Genomic DNA, 14798 nt, shown 5'->3' on the forward strand with positions numbered 1-14798 from the left:
GGACAACTAGAAGTGGTACTTTGCTTGAAGCTCATAAGGCCTGTTTACACTACTTATACTCCAACCAAGAGCAAAACTTGTCAGCAGTCAATGTGTGAATGACATTTTTACAAATTTGAAAATGTGCATATAAAGCATATTTTTATTACCCATTTATTAATTTTTAATTAAATCATTAATTGTAATCCATTTAATTAGATTAGCTTAAAATATCTCTCTATATAAAAGTGAATAAATAAAAATCTTATAAATTATATGCATATTTTATTAGAAATTTTCCTTTTATTAAAGCAGAAATATCAAAATTTACTAAAACATTATTGATGCAAATATTTTAAATCAAAAATAATCCTAGAGAAAATTAGAATCCATAAATCATATATATTTAGGTTTCTGAATTCTGATTTCTACAGAAAAATAAAATTAAAAAAAAAAAAAATTGAATTTTAGATACAAAAGAATAGTACATATAATGATCATAAAATTACTTATAATTTCTTTGCAAATAATGAATATAAATATTTATAGGTAGTAAGATTAATTAGTAAGATTAAGTAAGATTAAGCTCTAAATTATGGAATTTTTTAAATAAAGTTTCTTTTCCCATTATATTTAACCTTTTAACTGTCATGCCCGAGTATTTCTTAGGGTAATTTTTTTTTTTTTTTTGAGTGCATCGTATTGTCATACCCGAATATATATCGGGAGATGTTTATTTCGGGTACATTTGGTTTTTCCAATAAAAAAATTTGACAATTTGTGTACCCAAATCATCAAAATAACTTGACATAAAGGGTTAACTTTTCAATTAGAACTGCTTCAAGAGTTTTATGCCTAAATATGGTTAAAATTCGGTCTTATCTTTTTTTTTCTTTTAATGGAAAAAAATTCTTTTGCAAGCTGTATTGGAACTTAGTATAAAAAAAGATAAATTTAAAAAAAGATATGAATGGATGCATTAAATACAAAGTAATGCTTTTTGCTTTAATAATAAGCAAAAACCACTACTTTGTATTTAATGCACCCATTCATATCTTTTTTAATTTTACAGTTTTTCTCCATACTATATCAAATCTGCATCTTCTTACTTTCCAGTTTTGGTATTTAAGACTTTTATATCAATGGAAACAACTAGATTTTTCTTAATATACACTGGAAGTGATACTTTTAACACTTGGAACAAGCTTTTGTAAAAAGACAAGAGAAACTTCTGAAATTTGGTATTTAAAATAGGTACGTGATTGAGAACAACATATTATATTTACAAGCGTTAAATGTATTTTGGAATTGTGCTAAAAGCTATGAGAATAAATTCATTATGAAGCAATTAAATGTATTAGCCTTAGTCCATAATTTCATATTTATTTCACTTTTCCAATAAAAATGCTTCCACCAAATGTTACTGTTATGTGTTATTTTTAAGGATACAATTTAGCAACTACACAAAGAAATGGACTGACATAGTTGACACTATATTGAGAATTCTAAAGATTTAAAAAAATATATGATTAAGTCATTGATTTGTGAATCCGAAACCATATATGACCACAGGATGACTTCATGTATCATTATTTTTTTTTTATATTTGATGGGAGGAATGAATACTAAAAAATGACTAGTGTTTATAATTAAGACTGAGCCATAAAGTTAACAAATTAATTAGATTTCATTTATAAATGATCAACTAGATACTGATAGTTCACTTAAAGCTCGTTATTATTCTGTCAATTCCACGTCTCAAAATGGTTAGAGATGTGCTGGCCACATTTCTTAAATCTGAGAAATATTTATAGTTGCAATATTTGAAAATAACAGAAATCTGGAATAAAAACAAGTGAAACATATCATCCATCTTCTGTGAAATATACCATCTGCTTTTTTAACAATTAACAAGAATTCAAATGTAACTTTACCAGATGTTCTTTAAATTCTATATGGGGAACATATTTTTATATGTCCTAAAAGCAATTATTTTCTGAAAGCTTTACAAATATATTGCACAGTCAATCACAAAAACAATTGCCATTGGGACTTAATCTCTTCTTATACTGGCATGGCATCCATCCATATAAGAGATCATTCAGCTACCATGCAACTAAAAAAAAATTATTTCAACAAAAAAGTGTTTTAAAGCATAAAAAAATATCTTAAAGACAATAAAACTTAAATTTATAATTTCACTTTTAATGTTACACAAAATTTAAATCCTTAATAACAGCACAATCAAGATTAAATATCCTGTTACATTAAAAACTTCATTAATATCTAATTCATCAATCATCTGTATATTTTGTATGTAATCAGCCTTTGTGAAACCACTCATACAAGAAGAAATTCCCGATAAGTTACCGAAAAATAGAAATCTTGTTTTCATATAAAAAGCAGGAAATTATGCTTAATTCTTTTCAGTCATTTCCTAAAATATATTTGAAAATTCCAGAACAAGTTAAAATAGGTTCCCGGATAAAAGACTACTGGACAAATCCCATTGTGATACTTGCCCGTGCAACAAATACCTATGTGGATAGCAGCCAGTGACACACTTATGAATATAATTTACTTAAATAATTATTAAATACAGCAGTATTATATATCCATAACATTTAAATGTTAAAATACAGTAAAAGCTGGACTATCAACTAACTGGAAAATTTTTAATTTCAGAAAATTTAAGTGACATATAAAGCAGGGACAGGCCTCCAGAAACCCTGCTGATAACTTCTAAATTGTGAACAGATTTACATTTACACACCTTTCTTACATTCCCTCTTCCCCACTGTTATATCCATCATACTGTTCTAAGAATTCCTCCAGAGAATAGGCCTCACCCAAGGCTAACAGTAACTATAATAGTCCTTATTGTTAGCTCTGATTCTTCTCACCAGTTGTGGGAAGTTACATAGTTCAGTTCCCATTTGAAGTCCTTTGTTACTACTAGAGGGGAACATAGATTTCTTGTGGTGAGCAAAAAGGACCAATGTCACTGCATAGAGTGGAATTTGGAAGTGCACTTGAACACAGGTGTTCTATCAGAAATTGTTTTCACCTGTTTTACTAACAGATTTTTCATTAAATTGGTCCTCAAGTTGAATAGGCTATAGGTAACAATTTCTAAACATCTTTTAGTGTGACAGGAAATTAATATTGTATCTATTTTGATTAATTATCTATCTACTGACTGAAAATCTTTGCCAGAACTTGACTGCAAAAATGGAAGATTCTTCAACATATAAAAAACAAAATAATTAAGTTTTGAAAAAGGTGAAAACAAGCAAAATTTAATGAAAGACTTTAGCATCGGATTAATTATAATTTATGACATTAAACTGGGAAAAAATGAATGAACAATGGTGATACAAAGTGCAAAATTATCATACAAAATTTAAGTTTTTGATATGCTATATCCTTAACTTGAATCATGATATTCAAAAAAAATTGGCCATTTTCTTTAAGCTCCCACTGGAATGAATGGTGCAAATTTGGCAACATCTCCTTTAATTTTCATGATGACATTTAATAAGAAGATATTTTAATTTCATATGCCAAAAGCATAGCAAATACATACAAATTTATGTGTGAAGTTTTTTTTAAACGTTACATAATTAATTGTAGGCTTTTGATTAGAAGCTGATAACAAATAAGAAGACAGTTTTTATAGTATTAGACCTGAAATTTCTTTCTCCATTAACAGGACTTTTTGCCAATTGCATTTTATATATTATTATCTGGAAATTTTATTTATCAAGAATTTGCATATCCCAAGCATTTCATAGTCCATCTCTTACTGTGTAATATATACGAGAGTCAAAATATGTATTATTATAGTAGTAAATGTGCTAATGAAATAGCAATAAAATCATAAACTTAATTACTGCAGTTAAACCGATTTTTACCATTTCATTGAAATTTTATCATCATTTTCACATATTCCTTTAGTTAGGGATAGATTTTTTTTGTTCCTTAGTTAGGGATAGATAAAAGAGAAATCTTAAAAATTGCATCCCTGACGCTTACTGAATATACAAATTTTTAGTAAATGTGCAAATAAAATAGCAATAAAATCATACAAACTTAATTACTGCAGTTAAACCAAATTTTACCATTTCATTGAAATTTAATTATTTTCACATATTCCTTTAGTTAGGGATAGATTTTTTTTTTGTTGCCTACATAAAAGAGAAAGCTTAAAAATTACATCCCTGATGCTTACTGAATATACAAATTTTATTTCATTTATGTACTGAATTTTTTGATATTTCAATCTTCAATTAAGTTACATGCTCAGATTTATTTTGAAAGGAAGAATGCCTGGAAGTAAATAATTTTACATTTTATTCAAGTTGGCTCAATCTTGAAGGAAATAATTCTTAATATTTCTTCTTTATTACCTATTGCTATGTAACACTTCAAGAAGTGGGTTTTTTTTTTGTGATTCTTATTTTAAAGTTATTTGGGAAAATGCTTTCAGTTTACTTACACAGAGCATATTTCTTCATACCCTATGTATACATTCTTCCACTTATGGAATTTTTCAAAATAAGATGAAGACTGACTCCGAGACATTGAGGATTTTGATTAAAAAAAATAACTTTTTCTATAGCTCCCAGAGAGGAAAATCTCCAATCAGCAAAATATGCACTGATCTGTTTAAAAAAATTCTATCTATGTTCGAACTTTGCAAAAGTTAATGTTTAATTGATTAACAGAACAGGGCATTGCAACGGCTTAAGCTATTGTATCGACCACCACAACATTCTGAGAAAAAGAATGGCGGCTTTGAAAGTTCCCATGGACAGAGCATTTCTTAACGAATTCTCAGAAAGAAAGTGACCAGCAGCCACAAAACAAACTCAAGTTTTTGTTCCTCTTATAGTTGTCCGAAGGGAGACATTGTTCTGTTCCCTTTCATCAGTTTATAGGTGCCTTGTCTCAGACCACCTGGTTTGAGTCCCCAGGCTGTCTTCATTATATCCGGTTTTTAATCAAGGTCCTCTTGCCAGTCAAGAGGCACTTTTAAAATTACGAACAAATGAGGATCCTCAATATTTTTTCAACATGCCCAGGACAAATGGAACAAAATCACGGAACACAGTTTTAGAGAAGGAGTGAGAGTGAGTTACAGTAAGTGAAGAGAGAAACATTATCTTGGTTTTTCCAGCTTGGCCATGCACAAATTTTATTTCGCTCTGCGTAATTAGTACTACGCATTAGTATCTCTGCCAAGAGTTTACAGTGAGGTAGCCGGGCTCGCGTTACCTTACCAGACAGTATCCAACTCAGTCCGGGAACCACTGACTTGGAGAGACGATTAATTCTAAACAGCCTCGTCTTGAATTATTTTGAAACAGGAGCTTTTATCTACAATCAGTGCTAAATGGAAACTTTATTCACAATGTCTGGTTGTTATAGTTCTCCCCCCCTCACCCTGCAGTGAGTTTATTTATTTTTGCATATAGCCTAGAAAGAACCCCAATAAATTTATTTACACTACCTCTTGCCTTCTGAATTCGTCACAGCATGGAGGACTTCATAAAGACTGGCTCATATTTACATACACAGTATGAGCAAAGTTATAAAAGCAGTGTGAAACTAGCCTCTTTGCCAGCATTCAAACCTTTGTTAAGTGATAAAAGTTTATGCTTTTTTTTTAATCAATTAACTGAATATTAAGAAGTTTTTATTGTGAAAATAGTACTTATTACAAACTAAGAGTCATCCTTTTTGAAAGTCGAATTCCTTGAACTAAAATTTTTGGTAAGCTAGCCCTTTCTTGAATTGCTTTATAACTGTTTTCTTACCTTCCTTTCTTGCTAAGTTAAAATCAGACAATATCCTTTTGCATTAGAGGTCATATAATGTCCTTTGTGAAATTTTGAAATACGAAATAGTTTATCTTGTGATCTTTTAAGAGAAGCTGCATGCCTTCTTGTGGCAATTCAAAAATGTATTAAAAGGTAGTTTTATAAATACAATCTACATTTCCTCCATTTGGAACACCATGAAAATTAACTATTTTAAATCTGCATTTTTATCCTAAGCTCTAAAACATTAATGCCCTAATTGCCAATTTTTTTATCTTGATGATAATCCCCAACTCTATGCAAATACGAATACCTTATTATATTTTATTAAAATTAAAACATTTAAAAGTTGTGTTTTAGCTTCACACGCAGTTACTGTTTCACTCTACAGATAGCTACTGATAAACATATATTCGATTACCTGCTGGGTTTTAATGGTTCATTAAAAAAAAAAAAAAAAAAAAAAAAAAAAATTGAAACTAGTATATGCACTTCTGATATATAGCTATAAATAATAGATTTGATTAACAACTTGTCTTAATTTTAAAATGTCAACGAAATAACATCTGCTAATGAGTAAAGAAAGTATATCTGACAAGTGAAAAATTAAGACTACTCAGTCAGTTTAGGACCACCGCTGACTCTCCCAATATTAGTAATAATAAAAATTAAATTGAGATATTACGAATTTTCTCAGGGGTATTATTGAATACATTTTCTTCTTTGAGAAATAAAAATAGAATTCTATTAAAAGGAATGAATTTACTCATTAACATATTTAAAATGGAATTAAAAGCGAAGTGCAATCAACACACCAAGTAATTATTGTCCTGACCAGAAATTAGTTGACTTTTATAATTAATAGATGCGAAAGAGTTTCGTCTTTTTCTCCAGTAAAAATCAAGATTTAAAAAGCTGTTTAATAAAATTATTCAAATTGCTCATAAAAAAACAGAAACTGGTCATTCTATCAAACTTGAAATGCAATCTTCAAATCGGAATATATAATTCTTATAAGAGCAAGTTTTATTTTCTTACCTGAAAAAATTGCTTTATGACACTTCTGCCTTTGATTATTTAAAAACAATGCAAACTTTGTAAAAACAAGTGTACAAAAACATATTCTCATAAGACAAAAATGAAAATTTAACATTAAGAATGTATGAAAAAGAAATTTTACATGTACATTAAATATATTTATGTAAATAAAATTTAAAAAGTAAATTCTTCTAGCTATTGCCTATGAGCTAAAGTGATACTTTGGTTCCTTTGCTAAGTAGTATAAACACAAAGTAAAGATTCAATCGTAATTCAAAAAGTAAAAACATAAAATATATGAAATAATAGTTAGGAAAATTAGAAAGCTTAACTTGATTTAAACTTAAAAGTTAATATGTAGAATAAAGTTTAAGCTATCTCAAAACACATTAGAAAAAATACTACCCTCCCAAAAAAACTACAGCTAAGCAGCGTCGCCTTGCATTTTCCCATTTACCGCTGCTTTAGTAGTAGTTTTTGTTTTTTTAACATTTTTTGTAGTATTTTTTCTAATATGTTTTGAGATAGCTTAAACTTTATTCTACATACATATAAACTTTTAACTTTGAATCAAGTTAAGCTTTCACCATTTTCTAACTTTCTTAATTAGTATTTCATATATTTTGAGTTTTTACTTTTTGAATTACAATTGGATCTTTACTTTGTGTTTATACTACTTTGCAAAGGAACCGAAGTATCACTTTAGATCATAGGCAATAGCTAGAAGAATTTACTTTTGTCGCATAGGCAATAACCACAGTGGGTTTATTTTTGGTGCTTTTATCCTCCTGTCACTGTTAAAAGGTTATAGTACTAGAAAAGCATAAAAACAGTATTTTAACACATAACGCATTGTGAAAATCTAACTTAAGCATTAACTATAAAGAATACTTAAATTTTTTTTTTTCAAATCCATTGAGACAATATAAAAATACACAGGTTTCCATGCCACCCAAGAGGTACTGTGCAAGCTCGTTACCATGCTGGTTCCCCTAAACTAACATTTTTACATAGCTGCTCTTTTGGTAACGTCAATTCTGAACATTCAAAAAAAATTATATCAGCTAGTTGAAAGAAAAATGATAATTTAAGGCCTATATAAAAACTATGTTACAAGGCTTTAAACAGCCAATTTTGAAGCTAAGTACCATCAAGTGTTACTAAAAATAACAAGACAAGACCAATTTAATACGGGAAATACATTTCGGAATTAAATTTTACAAACACTCAATTCAAGGTTTAAAGCAAGAAAAAAGAAAATTCATACTAAATGCAGTCTTTGAATTTACAAGTTACGACAGTAAAATATATAAAAAAGCTTAGGGCACAGGAAACACAAGATAAAATACTACCTACGTGAGTTTAATGCCATATCAATAGGTCAGAAAACAAAAATTAAATAATATTTAAAACAAATGAATTATATATTTAACATCTATATTTTCACAATCTCTCCACCTAATTGTGTAAAAATAAACTTCCTAAATTCATATGAATTGAAAGCCTGTTTAACATCTAAATTTCTGCTAATCTGATAGGCATAATAACAAATGAATACTCCACAACTCATGCCATCATTCTGAATAGCGTGATTGGGAAACGAACAATACCAATTATCACATTATCTAAAACATTATTAAGGATACTTTGCCACAAATGAATTAATGAATACACAGAATTTTGAATGGCATTAAAACCAAGTGGATCATAAAACTTAAACATTCTATCTCTAATCTTTGCAACAAGTAAAACCCCATGATTATTATTGATAAGAGCTGGAATAAAAAAGAAATCAACAGATGCAAAATCAGCTTTTTTCCATACATTTTGAGTTTTATTACCTGACTGAAAAAATGGTGTATGGTAACATTTGACAGCTATGGAAGAAGTATTATGAAGAATAGTAAAAACAAAAAGCATCAATAATATTGTCACTAAGGCAGCCAAGCTGAAAATTATTATTTACAGCCTTCAGGGCTAAAATTTCTTCATTTGAAATATAAGGATCAAGAGATTTTATATCGAGAAATGTTAGAAGTGTTTCCCCAGCTCGCAGAACACATTTTGAAATATCAGATACATTAAGCTCAGAGGTAAAAGAATTATATTTAAGTAAATTGCTACCCTTAACCTTAATTGTGGTATCCTGTGATGATTTATGATCATTCACATTAATATTATTTGATAACCCTAACAAACCTTCCGTGACATTTTTTTTTATTATAAGTATCGGGATAATCTAGAATTTTACGTTTTATACCTTTCACAGATGTTGTACGAAACAGAGTTTGACGTGATAATTTTAAATTTGGAGCAACCTGAGTAAATGGCATTTTATCAGAAAAATCTTTCAAATGGTTTGATTTTATTGCACCTTTACAATTAGAAACTATATCTTTTAAATTCTTTGTTATACTAGGTATTAATATCTTTTGGATTGTTGGATGCGGCAACATAACTAATAATTCAGACATTAAAGTCTTACAAGTGTTAATTTTAGGTTCAGTGTTACACACAACAGTATCTGAAATAGCATTAGATTTTTTAATCAATTCTAGAGGGGAGGAGTTTTCTTCTTTAAGGATATCTGTTGCAATTACAGAAGGACTTGGTTGCCTGCATGTAATTGAGTGTATTTTATGTATGTGTTTACATAGTGTGCTGAAGTCTGGACAATTACAATTATATAAATGATGACACAGATTTAGACAGGAGAGGTTAATACACTTTGAATAACAATGATCTGTTTCTGAACAATTCATGCAACCGCTTAACTGTATATTGAATATTTTTACGTGTCTGTAATTTTATAGACCACAAACAAGGATGTGTTTCTGTTACATCACTATCAGGTATTTTCATTCCAGATTCATGTCATTTATTATAAGTTGGCGGGTAGATGCTCTCTTTACAGTTAATTTCAACTTTATACTTATAAGCCATGTAAATATCTTCTTCAATTTTTAAAAGCACATTAATTAAATTATCGAGGCGTCTGTTAAATTTACATTTTAAGTATAGTTTTCAATTTATTGTGAAATGACTCGCAATACATGTTAGTATCTGTGAATGCATGAGAGAAGTTTCTGCATGCCATTGACCACAGATAATAATACTCCTCAAAATAATTTACGAACGATGGTGCAACAGCTCGAAACTTTTGAAGGAAATTATCCATCATAGAAATAAATAAAGAATTAGTTTCTTCAAGCAATATAACTAAATTAAAATAAATTTCATCCCTAAGTTTTTGACTTGAAACCATTCGAAATAAACTACGTTGCCATGCACGATGTACATGCCATTTACATAGTATATGTTTAATACCTGGACCAAATGATTTTTCAAATGCAGGATGTGTAGTTTTATCATCATCTGTCATTAAACAATTAATATTAAGCTCAGGTATTACACATTTGATACTAAGAAATAACTTGATCCAACTGATTTGAAATAAAATGTGCTACGGGGTAACCACTACCAAATTCATCTGGGACAATTAAATTTAGCAAATAAAAAAAAATCATACTGATTTATTTTGTGAGTAGAATCTATACATAAAATCCTGCTACAACCTTTAATCATCATTTCTTTTTGCTCCTTTGTCTGCAATCCTAGTGCAAAAGACAGTGTGTCAAGGCCTTTCGGACCATACAATGTTGGTTTTCCTTGAGGTTTGTAAATAAGAATAGGGTCATACGATTCCTGCCTAAATTTCTCAACTATGGCAGCAACAGAAAGTGAATCATCACTAAGAGAAGAAATCATTACACGCTTTACATAGTAATTTATAGTCCTACATGTTAGAAAATTATCTTTAATACTTAAGCTCTCTCTATTATCACGTGATCCACTTCCATCTCAGATAAATTCTTGAATTTGATTGGTAGAAACACCTAACTGAGCATAAGTTTTGATTTGATCACGACAATTCTGACTAAGCTGTTGAAATTTGGTATTTTCAAACGACAGCTCATGATTGTGACCTGAATAAAAAATAGCTGTCGCAAGATCTTGTTCCTCAGAAACTAAAATTCTGGATGGACATCTGAAGCCTAATGGTAAAGAACCTTTAAGATTTTTTCTACTTGAAATTGGCACTGGTTTTTTTTTTTTTTTTTGTGTTACAGTGAAGTGACAACAATAATAATGGTATGCTTTATTAACTTTATGTTTACTTCCAGAACACTTCTTAAAAGAACTGAATGTTTCCTTAGAATGACATTCTAACCACAGCTGAAACTCCACCATTGATGAAAATGTAAGCTCCTTCACATCCATCTCAGAATTGTGAAATTCAGCCAAATGTTTATTATGATCACTAATAAACTGGAAGGATGCCTTGCAATCAGGAAAAACACACGGTTTACGAATATTTAAATTATTTTTAGAACAGCAAAACTTCTTATGATGAAAAGGTTACTGCGGGTTTTACAGTCTATTTCACAGTTGTCACAAATATATGATTTTGAATCAATTTCAGAAGACACAGATTTACACCTTTTTTTATGATTAAAAAATGACCGTCTTGAAGCATATGATTTCATGCATACCTCGCACGTTCTTGGATATTTATTTTCTATTTCATCATTCTTTATGGTAGTACATAAATTATCCTTATTTAAAATTTTACAGTTAAGTTTGTGTCTTGATAAAGTTTCTTTACAAGAGAAATCTTTCTTACAACATGGACAAATTATAGTCTTTATATTTGGGTTAACAGAGGTAATAACTTTGCAGTTTTCTTCAACATACCCATTTTCAGATTTCTGTACATTACTTTCACCCTGATTAGAATCATTTGCACCCCCAAACTTAATGTTAGAACATTCTGAATAATTTTTAAGAATAGAAAACTTGTTAAAATGAAAATATGGATGGTAAGAATTAAAATTTGCACAAGAACCAACAACTGATGGTCAAGTATTGGAATTGGTGACAAGCTGAGTAGATGAAACAGAGCCTCAAAAGCCAGTAGGCTGAGAAGTGACTAACGACATAAAAGAAAATTTAGATACAGATATAGTAGCCTTCTGCAAATCTGAATCAGAGCAAACAAATGAAACCTTAAAAACTGGAAAATTCAACATGGAAGTACAAGAATTGAAATTGATACCAAGATGAGATGATGATGAATTGGAATCCAAAGAGCCTGCAGGTTGAGATGATAATACTAGAAAATCCATGTTTTAAAACATCTGAGTAAAGTGGCTTAGGAGGTGGATCAAAAAGTTTACACTAGTGCCAAGTGAATATTCAAGAAGTGGAAAATCTGATAAACTCGGAATACTGGGATTAGTATTCAAAACACAGCTAGTAAAACATCTGAATAAAGCTGTTTAGAAGAAGAAACATGGCACAAAAAATCTCTAGAATTACAAACCCGAACACTGGAAACTAAAGAACGTTTCACAACATCTGAAAAGAGTGGTTTGGAAACAGAAGCACCAAGATTACTACCCAAATGAGTACTCAGAACAGAAGGAATACTGGTTAATGCTGGGAAACTGCTAAGGGATGTAGAACAAAATGGTGCACTTACCTCTGCAACAGTCAAACTTATCCTGATATCTTTTACAAAAATTTTCCCCAGCTGCTGATTACCTCTCCGATTTAGGTGTAAACCGTCTCTGGATAAACAAGTACTCCAAGAATAGTCAAAAGAGCTGCAAAAGAAAAACCCATCTTTACCTTCGTATGTTGCGAGAAATCTTGAATTTATGTTTAGTATCTTCCTATTAAGTTCTTGTAGGGATACGTGTTACAATCTCGATATAAATCCGGGCATCGTGGGAGAACACCTGAAAACAGAATGACCTTCGGGTTTAATCGTTCAATTCCCTTATATAGACAACCATATTTACGATGAATTTCATCTGAATTATTGGTACCAACGTGGACAAAAACTAAATGAAAATGGTTGTTCATAAAGGCAATCTCACGTGTCAACCTTTCAATCCTAGCTCCTGAAAAGCAACGAAAATCAACTTCGTAATCAGGTAAATTCGCAGACAAAATATTCTTGTAAATATTTAATCATAGAATCCCCGATTATGAGTATTTTCATCTTTTCAGATTGGTTAGACAAACACATAACTAAAATAAGATAATTAAAACACAAAATATCAGCGCTAATACTACGTTCCTTGCTTCCCCCACAGCAGCACGTGCAAGCAAAATGGCGAAAACGTGTATTGCTTACTTCGAAAAATTACATTTGGCTTCATTTTTCAATTTTGGCGCAAATTACGGTAACCTCTTAGTGTTGCCATCTGTCACGTGAGACCCGCTAACTTCCGTAAACTCTCAGCGTTTGTCGTCGCATATATCTGCAAACCTCTGAGACACAGTAACAGAAGACACATAAGATCAAGATACATATAATATCATGCAAAGTTATACATTAAACTAAGTAACATCATCTATTGCGGTTTCCAACATATTTATATATTCAGAAAACACCATCAGATAAAATCATAAATCCAAAACAAGGCGAGAACATATAAGCAAAAATAAATAAGTAAATAAATTACGGAGTTTTTTTATTATTATTATTAATTAATTTTTTTAAAAAAAATAAGCATTTTATTTATTTATTAAGTTAATGGTCATAATTTATTATATGTGTACTATTTTATTAATTTGAGGCACACTGTATTAATACATGCTTTTAATTTAAATAGATAGCAAATATAGATTAATGGAGCAAAAACTACAACTCTGTACATTCATTGAGGCCCGAGATCGTGTTTTTAGCTCTCGAGACATTCCTCAAAGGGGCCCCAATGGGTAGGGCTAACACTACTGATAAGGGCTACTGATAAGGATAGCGTCCCTACGAGATGGTAACCAAAAAGAACCACATGATTTAAAGCAATTACTAAGTATTTAATGCCAGAACATAATAAAATGAGCATAATAATAATAATGATCATAATAAATGAATGAATTTAAAGGTACTTTAGTGACAGATATTTGATTTAGCTTAGAGAAAAGAAGTTCTACTTATCTGAACGCTCCGTCTTAGTGATACAAAAGATTGCAAGGAAGACAAGACCCCCCAGGTACAAAAGAACTCCCGGCTTTGAGAACGAGACAATGCAGAGGATATTCGCGAAAATTTTCTGAAATAAATGAAGATTTTCCGGAAAACATCTTTGAAAATTCAGGAGCTCTTCCAAGATTCTGCCTCCATCGTACGTGATCACAGCGCCCCTCAACCATTGGTCGCAACTAGCTTTCAAACACTTTTCTCCTGATTGGCTAATTTCCAGTCAGTCACGTGATTCTTCCGCGCGGCTACTGAAACATTATCAGACAGACAGACAAAGTAGACAGATGTCTTGTTTTGCACCCGCTAAGTCTTTCTGCACCGATGGGCGAAAAATCAAGCATAGGTGCGAAGGAAAGGTATATAGAAAGAGGGGCAATTTCGTATTTGAGGAGAATAAAAAGGAACTTCGTACATCTCGTACGTACGTACATCTCGTACGAGTTCAAAAGGCCAGGAAGAAAAGATGGGACAAAATAAAATTAAAAATAAATGGCCCAAAAATAATAGAGGGAAAAAGAAAAAAAAAAAAAAAAAAAGGCCTATAGAAAGAAAAGGAAAAGAAGTAGAAAATATCCTAAAATACGATTGTGTCCATGAGTGTAGTTAAAAGGAGAAGAAACTGTCTTCATTTACAATAAACAGGTGTGTTTGTGTAGTGAGTGTGTTTGGTAAGGGTGAATAGATGTGTTACTGGCGAAAAAACAAATATTGACGGTGTTAAAATGCTTCGTATCAAAGTATTTAGCATGGAATATAAAGTAATATGTACGCTTGCATCCTGAGATATCAACAAAGGTCATCAAACAAAAGTATATATTAATTTAACCAAAGTAACTTATGCTACTTTCATTCTCAAAATTTTCATACATTTTTCAAAAAGCAGCAGCAGACTAATAACATAGAAC

The 14798-nt window shown here is 30.4% G+C and overlaps 1 long non-coding RNA gene across 1 annotated transcript; it reads right to left on the bottom strand.

Annotated features, from left to right (window-relative positions):
* Nucleotides 1–1342: 1342 nt before the first annotated feature.
* LOC146999353 (uncharacterized) lies at nt 1343–13169 on the bottom strand. Its single transcript, XR_015039648.1, has 2 exons — nt 12382–13169; nt 1343–2095 (listed from the first exon to the last, which is right to left on the bottom strand). It is a non-coding gene; the product is annotated as an uncharacterized LOC146999353 (long non-coding RNA).
* Nucleotides 13170–14798: the final 1629 nt, after the last annotated feature.

This window comes from Stegodyphus dumicola, chromosome 1 (genome assembly GCF_044657685.1).
Source record: "Stegodyphus dumicola isolate Sdum_Otavi_A_Nest chromosome 1, ASM4465768v1".
NCBI classification, from domain to species: Eukaryota; Metazoa; Arthropoda; class Arachnida; order Araneae; family Eresidae; genus Stegodyphus; species Stegodyphus dumicola.